The sequence below is a fragment of the Myiozetetes cayanensis genome, unplaced genomic scaffold, assembly GCF_022539395.1.
Source record: "Myiozetetes cayanensis isolate MyiCay16 unplaced genomic scaffold, myiCay2020 scf10, whole genome shotgun sequence".
NCBI lineage: Eukaryota > Metazoa > Chordata > Aves > Passeriformes > Tyrannidae > Myiozetetes > Myiozetetes cayanensis.
In genome coordinates, this window is record NW_026086605.1 from 3,081,328 (window position 1) to 3,090,031 (window position 8,704).

The following is an 8,704-nucleotide window of genomic DNA, read 5'->3' on the forward strand; positions in this document are numbered from 1 at the left end:
TGTCTCTTAATCCCAAATGAAGAAGGCTCTGAAGATCTTGCCCTATGCATTTTTACACATACAGTGAATACCCTTGGAACAATCCTTTGGAAATTGCTTGCTTTTCACTGCTGTTAGACTACTGCCTTCTCCCCACGTTCAATGTTCTTGCCACTTAAAGACAGCTCAAAAGCAGAGACTTGTTACTTTACCCTAAAATCACAAAATACTTCAGCACAGAAAGCTCAGTTAAGTCCTGATCCCATGGTCACTCTGTGTGTGCTCTGCTGGATAGTGAGGGCTGAGCACAGGCTTATGTGTTTGCAGAATCAGGGATTATACCTTTGTAACCTTCCCAAAGCTGAATAAATGAGAACAATAACATTGTAGCCTTAAATCTATTTTTTTTTTAATTTGCTTTTCATTCTTTCAGCATTCAATATATCAAAAATCATTGATGGGTGAAGCTTCTTAAGGAAAACCACCCTGCTCCAAAAGGCAGCTGTCCCTGTTGGGGGGTATAAAAGTTTACATGGAGAAAAGAGCTGCTGCAGTCTTTGTCAAATGTCTACTTCTTACCTGTAGTTCTGATGTGTATGGTGTAAATATGTATTTAGGATTGTTGGTTTCTAAGCAAATAATGCTGATCTAATGAACTAGAGAGGTTGCTATAGTTTGTCATATATGTCTATATTTATAAGAAGGATGATTTGCCCTACAGACTGTAAGTGCACTTCACAAATGTGTGTGCCAAGAACAAAATGCATCAAGTGTGTGACAGCATGAATGGGTGGCAATAGTTTAGTAAAATACCATTTTTTTTGTTCAAGGAACAGCATTGCACATAGTTTCAATGCACCCGAAGGCACAAGTCCACATGGCTGATTAATAATCTACAAAGACATGGTAGGAAGAGGATCTCTATTTGGAGTTATTACTGAATCACAGAATGCTTTGGGTTGGAAGGGACCTTAAAGATCATCTCATTCCACTCCCTGCCACGGGCAGGGATACCTTCCACCAGCCCAGGTTGCTCCAAGCCCTGTCCAACCTGGCCTTGGACACTTCCAGGGATGGGGCAGCCACAGCTTCTCTGGGCAACCTGTGCCAGGGCCTCCCCACCCTCACAGTGAAGAATTTATTTCCTAATATCCAATCCAACCCTGCCCTCTGTCAGTGTGAAGCCATTCCCCCTGCCCTGTCCCTCCACGCTGTTCTAAAAAGTCCCTCTCCATCTTCCTTGTTCCAGTCACTGTAGTTGTACAATTAGAGATTTAAAGCAAACTTTTCTTAAAAACTCATACAAAGAGCTTAAAAAAAAAAAAAAATATCAAACCCCCTCCATCCTCTTGGATTTTGGATCCAGCAAGAGATCCTAAAGGAAACAGAAAAGCAATGCTTTTGAATGAAATGCCAGAGCATCCTAGTGAGGTATTAGTGGGAATGCAGCAGGGTCCAGGTGCAAAGGTGGCTGCAGATCTCCTCTTGCTGCCCCTCTCAGGAGGTTCTGTTCAGTCCTATTGCACTTGCACTGCTTTGAGTTCTTGAACAAAAATTTTAGAAAGCCCTGTTGAATATCAAAGAGTTTTACATTCCCTTCTGACTGTGAAATCCTTATGTAAGGACAGGCAAAATTCTCCTTCTCCTTCTTTGCAAATGGGATCAAAAAGCAACAGAGGGGAGGAAAAAAAGAAATAAAGAAATCTCATTAATAGAATGACTTTTGTTAGGAAAAAAATCAGTGAAATAGTCATTGTCCTTAGGGTCACACAGCAAAGATGTGACAAGGCTGGGGACAAGTTCTCTGTGCTCTGTCATCCAGCCCAGCCTCATTCAAGTAAAACAAAGCCACCTGCATCAGCCAGAGTAAAGAATGGATCTTTTTATAGCAGAAACCACAGGGCTTCCCAGATAGACATTTGAAAACTATTATCACAGATTGCCTTGGAAAATAGAAATAGATAACTAAGAGGTGCCTTGATTTACCTTTATTTGTACACAGGGCATTTTTCTAAACTTCAGAATTTTTTTTTCCACAGTGTTTTTGTTTTCTTAAGATTATTTTAGGATAAAAATTCATGTATTTGGCAATCACCAATCATTCCCTTCTGAATTCTTGCAGGAATGTAATGTATTACCAATCCTTCCAGATACAGTTGGACATAAATATTTGCCCCTACTTTAGATTATTAGATGATTACTTGCTCTAAAAACAAGATGTTAGGAGCTGGTTTTACAACTCCTTGCTGCAAGGACAGGGGGGTTGCTTGGCTGAGTAAGGACCATTCATATCATGAGAGGTATAAAAGATCCAGCCTGTGTATTTAAAGTATTTTGTTTTGCAAATGTTGAAAATAGTTGGTTTCCTATTTCTAAAAGCACCTAGCCAGTCTGAAGGAAGATAGTTAGGAAATAACATTAATAATACCTGCTGTAGATAGGGCATGTTTTGATTATACTATTATAAATACCATTATAATTTATTGCATTTGACTTTTCTTTTCTGGTATAACAGTGGGATGTAACTGCAGGGGATATTTATTTAGGGGGAAATGGTAATATAAATTAAACCTTTCTAAATTGCATGGATAAAGGGATGCACAGACCTCTTTGTAATGACATGCTCAAGAGTGCCATGAGTTACCATGGATTTTAGAGTCCCAGATAAGCTAAACTGTAATAATCTCCTAAAAGATACTTCAGAGATTCACTCATCTAAAGGCAGACACATAAAATTCTCAGTGTCTACAGTTTAAAGGAATAAAATAAAATAAATGTTAGTCCAAAGTTAAGATTTTGAATGAAGGGGCCTGTGCTGTCTATTCTGTTTACAATGGCTTGTGCTTTGTGAATACATATCAGATGTTGTAATATATTTTTATTACATAGAGTTAATGGTTCATACAAAGTGACATATATAAATAAATACATACTATAAATGTATATTGTGATTTTGTTAATTCTACTGTCAATGAAATGTGATTATGATAAACGAATCGGTGTGAGTTATTTTTTCATATAAAAATTAATGTTTTAAAAAGTCTGTTTCACTTCATTGTTGGAAAAGTCAAGCCTGGTGTGTCATTGCAATGATGTGACCCGATCAATCCTGCCCATTTTTTTGGAAAACAGCTACAAAGTCAATTGTAATAGAATAAAATTTCATTGCAACATGAGCAACACAAGTGAAATAGCTGGGGAATCTGACTACCCAATGCATATATCTAGTTGTAATATATGTCTTTAGTCTTAGTACACATGACCCTGCTTAGTTGTTCCTTGACATCTTGAGCAGGTTTTGGAGTTGGTGTGAAACCAGACTGGGAGGGTAGAGCTCTCTCTTGCTGCTTCCTGAACATCCTTCCCCACTTGGAGCTCCCACAGAAAGGTCTTGGGTTGAAGAGTCTTCCTAAATTCCACCCAAGTGGCAAATCCTGCAGAGGGAATAATTTCTGGTCCTCACAGGACAGAAGTCTTTTATTGTCTGTGTAAAGTCCAAACTCTTGGTCCCCAAATGTGTTTTTCTGCTGACCTACAGGGTTTAATCCTTGGTACTGGAATAATTAATAATTAATAATTAATGGTTTGGGCTGGAAGGGACCTTAAAGCTCATCCCAGCCCCTGCCATGGGCAGGGACACCTTCCACTAGCCCAGGTTGCTCCAAGCCTCATCCAACCTGGCCTTGGACATTTCCAGAGATGAGGCAGCCACAGCTTCTCTGGGCAACCTGTGCCAGGGCCTCCCCACCCTCACAGCCAAGAGTTCCTTCCTGATATCCCATTTAACCCTGCCCTCTGTTAGCTTGAAGTCATTCCTTCTGTTCTGTCATTCCAGGTCCTTGTCCCAAGTCCCTCTCCAGCTCTCCTGGAGCCCCTTTAGGCACTGGAAGGGGCTCCAAGGTCTCCCAGGAGCCTTCTCTTCTCCAGGTGAACACCCCCATCTTCTTGTCCACCAAGCTCTTGTCCACCAAACTCCCCAAACTCAGGTGTAGGACCTGGAACCCGGCCTTGTTGAACTTCATGAAGTTCCCACAGGCCCACCCCTCGAGCCTGTCCAGGTCCCTCTGGATGACATCCTTCCCCTCCAGCCTCCTGTGACTGCCCCACACGCTCGCTGTCGTTGGCAACCATCAAAACTTTCATTCTCAGGTGTGGGGAAGCACTCACGGAAATCAACAACATCATCTCCAAGTGTTCCCTGGATCTCTAGACAGAGGCTTGAGTTGAAGATTAAATTCCACTTCAGAGCACAGATGAGGCCTCTTAAGGGCTCTTCTGCTTCCCATACAGGTGTTAAATCTCCACTGTAGCAGAAGAGACCCCAGAAGAGCTAAAAATTCTCAGACATCAAATAACTCCTGATTTAACCAACACAATTACTTTGTGCTGTATTTTTTTTTATTCTCATTTCCCCTGTTGTTTTAAGCAGCTCAACATAGTTATGTGTATAACCTTATATCTCTTTTCCCCATCTTCCTCTGTTCATGCCCTCCCTCCTTGCTGGGAGGGCACACACACTCAAATTAACGTGTGTCTCTCCACATTAACACCCTGCTCTCAGAAACCCTGGCAGGGCTGGATGAGGTAAATCATTTATTCATGTTCAGCCTGTAGCCACTTTCAATTTGTACTGAGAGCAAGGCACGAATGAGGCTCCAGATGCAAAGCTTTCACTGTTGTCTTTGAAAGAAGCAGCTGAAGACATGCTGGCTCTGCAAACCCTCAGTGCTACAATAATGTTCCCAACACGGGGAGAAGGCATTTCCCGGGATCACAGACCCATCCTGGGCTCCAGGCTCAAACAAACAGTTAAAGGAAACCTGCTAACACGATGTGAGAGATTCTGGGAGGCTGTTCCCTCGGAATCTGTGGGAGGTTTTATTTTGCTCTGGTCTCCATTACAACTTTTTTTTCCTCCCTCAGGAAGGACCTAAATATTGTCTTTCACAGTACAAAGGCAAAGGAATATTAATTCCTGGAAAGTTCTGCCTGGAGATTTAGCAGAGACAGAATAATTATCCTGAAAAAATGTAGGGAAGTGTAATTTCAAAGGACTCTCCATCCACATGGTTATATAACTTTCTTCCTTTGCCATTTTGACTTTCCATTTGCCTTTTGACTTTGAAGTCAAAAGCTTCATGCCAACTTCTGCCACCCTGACTTTGGAAGAAAACAAGCTGCAAAGCCAGTAACACAGTGAACATGTTCCCAGCATGGCAAGGCACCTCAAATAATATGATTATTTATTTAATCCTTTGCACTCAGTAGCATGTAGAAGGTAGAAAAGGGGCCCAGAAGGAGCTGTAGGAGTCCCAGCACAAAATAAAGAGAGGCATGGGTGTCTCTAGAGGTGCAGCCCATCCCTGAGTCAGTCTGGTCCCCCACACTGGAGCAGCACACGGGAAGGTAAATCTCAACACATCACCAGGGGACCAAGCAGACTCTGAAGGGGAAAGACTGTGAGCCATTTGGTGGTTTCTGGGCCCTCAGATAACAACAAGCTGACCTGGTTGTTATCCCCTTGTGTGGTGGTATGGATTGTTTTCCAGTGGGTGTGCCCAGGTTACACTGGAGAAATATCCATGTCCATCCCAGGCTGGGAGAGCTGGGGGTGTTCACCTGGAGAAGAGAAGGCTCCTGGGAGACCTTGGAGCACCTTCCAGTGCCTAAAGGGGCTCCAGGAGAGCTGGAGAGGGACTTGGGACAAGGACCTGGAGGGACAAGGGGGAATGGCTTCCCACTGCCAGAGGGCAGGGCTAGATGGGATATTGGGAAGATATCCTTCCCTGTGAGGGTGGTGAGGTGCTGGTACAGGTTGCCCAGAGAAGCTGTGGCTGCCCCATCCCTGCAAGTGTCCAAGGCCAGGTTGGATAAGGCTTGGAGCAATCTGGGATAGCGTCCCTGCCCATGGCAGAAGGGTTGGAATGAGATGAGCTTTCAGGTCCCTTTCTGAAAGGGAAAAGGCAGCCCAACCCATTCTGTGATTCTACAATATCAGAATCATTAACTCAAATTATTCCTGTTGGTGTCCAACTCAGAGTATTCCCAATGTATTTACTGACAGAGAGGTTCTAATGAAAGATAAAATCAAAGAAAACAAATCAAGCACAAATATCTGGCAGTAAATAAGCGGCTGTTCATTTTCAGTGTCGTGTCAACAGAAAGAAAAAGCATTCCAGGGGAAGAGAAGATCAAACAGCTACTTTTCAATACAGGAAAAGTGCCTTTGGAAGAAGATAGAGCTCTGCAGGTGCTTTTCCAGTTAAGTAAGAGAAAGCAAGCAGCACCTCTAGCCATTCCTGCCCTGCCCACACCCCCTCTGAGCCATGTGCAGCACTGGACACCCCACCCTTTTCCCCCCTTAATTAAACAAATTCAGATCACTGCAGGACAGTGTTTTCCAAGCAATTACTTTATTGATCTTTAAGCCCCATGTCTGAATATGCAGATGCTGAACCATTATATTTGATAATTAGGGTCAATTAACTTTGATTGTTGTTTTGAACATACACAGGGGCTTCAGCAGAAAAAAAAACACCAGGAGAAAACACTGCATGCTATTCTGATCTTAAGCAGTCTAAACTTTCTAGCTGAGATTGGTCAGAGCTAATGCTATTTTCTGCTTGTCTTTGGGATTTTTATCGCTTAAAATTGCAAATATAACTTAAAATTGCAAATATTTCTATTCACATTTCTTTTTCTTTTCAGCACTTTCTGTAAGTGCTTTAGAGAATCCATTTCCAAGATGACAAGTGAATTTCTGACATGTTTCCTGATGGTTTCATTACATACAACTGACTTAGTTTAAAAATTAATGCAGCATCTTTGCTATCCAGTTATTACACTTAATTTCCATTTTACTAACTGCAACTACATAACGTTTTCCTATATCTGCCTATATGATATGTCACTTTTGCTTTCATTAGTTTGCAAGCTTCCTAAACTCTAAAATAAATTATTATGCACCTTTTCTACAGAGCAGTAATTGCTATTGCTGTGTATTAAATACCCTGACTCTCATGATATATGTGGAGAAACAACGTTGGCTTGATTTATTCTGTTCTGTTTGTGACATTGTGTGCTTGGACTTAATACTTACAAAATCTAAAATGTGCCATTTGTCCAAGTTGACCATCCAAGGTCACAGAATCACAGATTGGTTTGGGTTGGAAGGGACCTTAAAGCTCATCTCATTCCAAACCCCTGCCTTTGGCAGGGACAAGCTCCACTAGACCAGGTTGCTCCAAGCCCCATCCAACCTGGCCTGGAACACTTCCAGGGAATGAAATGAATTCAAGATTTCACTAATATCTAGGAATAAACCTCTCATTCTGCTGATGTTTGAGGAAAGGACCCACTGGGGCAGGACCCTGCCAAAAATGTTTTTATTTTTTTATTACCCTTCCTATTTCTTTCTACTGTAAACCTTCCACGTTCCAAAGGCAAACTGACAAAATCAAATTGTTCATTCAAGAGCAGGTTCCCTGGAATCCATACAGCTTTATATTGCTCCTAGAAATAAATGTTCAAGCGGACATGAGAAAGGACAAAGCGTGCTAAATGCATTTTCTTCTTCATATTCAGAGTGTCTAATAAGCATAAACAGACATCTTTGGGAAGTCCAGTGCCTCAATAATTTAGGAAGCAGGTTTTCCTTCTACCTTTGGAAGATGTACCCTCTACTTTTAGAAAGCACTTTTCAAGAAAAAGATGTAATCTGGTCTACTAATCATGCACTTGCACGAGAGTCTTCACTGCTGTTGGGAACAGTTTATGCTGTAAACTGGTATTCAGCAGAGAGCTTTGCTTCTCTGACTTTGCCTCTCATCCAGGGAGATTTTCATGCCAGCTGATTTGGTGATCCATCTTGCCTAGTGCCTAGGATTGCTTTTCCAATCAATTCAGACAGGCATTTCCAGAGGGTGATTCATAAACCCCACGGTGCACAGAGTAAGATGCCTAAGGAAGGTGACATGGCCTGCCATTGAAATGTCTAGCCTTTCTTCCAATAAATTTGCTGAGTATGTTTTATCTGAAACTTGTTTATAATCACTAAATCACAAAAATCCTACTATACAAACCCTGCACCCTTCCTTTTAAAATGCTATTGCAACACTTACTGATACCAGACAGCTAAAATTCTTATAAGCCCATAAGGAAGTCTTTAAAATGCTACAGCATATGACAGCAGGAATTTCTTAAGAGATACCCTGGAGGGACCTGATGGACAGGGTGTTGTAGGGACTTTCCATGGAGTCCAAGGGGCCTTGGAGCAAAGGCTCTGTGAGCTCTGGTCTGAAAGAGTTTGATTACTGAATTCTCTATTTGCAATCAAGAAAGCATAAACACCAGATTTACAATGACAGCTCATCTGTCGTGTTTACACTGACAGAGGCACTCCCAGCTGCAGTGCTTGGGGCTGCAGCATAATAAAATAATTGTTAAAGAAAATATTACAGGGAGGAACTGTCCAGAAAAGTTACTCACACTCCATTCCTGGAAGTGTTCAAGGCCAGGTTGGACGGGGCTTGGAGCAACCTGGGATAGTGGAAGGTGTCCCTGCCCATGGCAGGGGGTTGGAACTGGGTGGTCTTTAAGGTCCCTTCCAATCCAAACCATTCTGTGATTCCAAGAATCTGACACCTCAATAGAGCTCCTTGTCCCCAGGTGGGCTCAGTTGTGACTGATTCCCCTCCAGCATAGGCAGCCTAATTTGTACAATTTC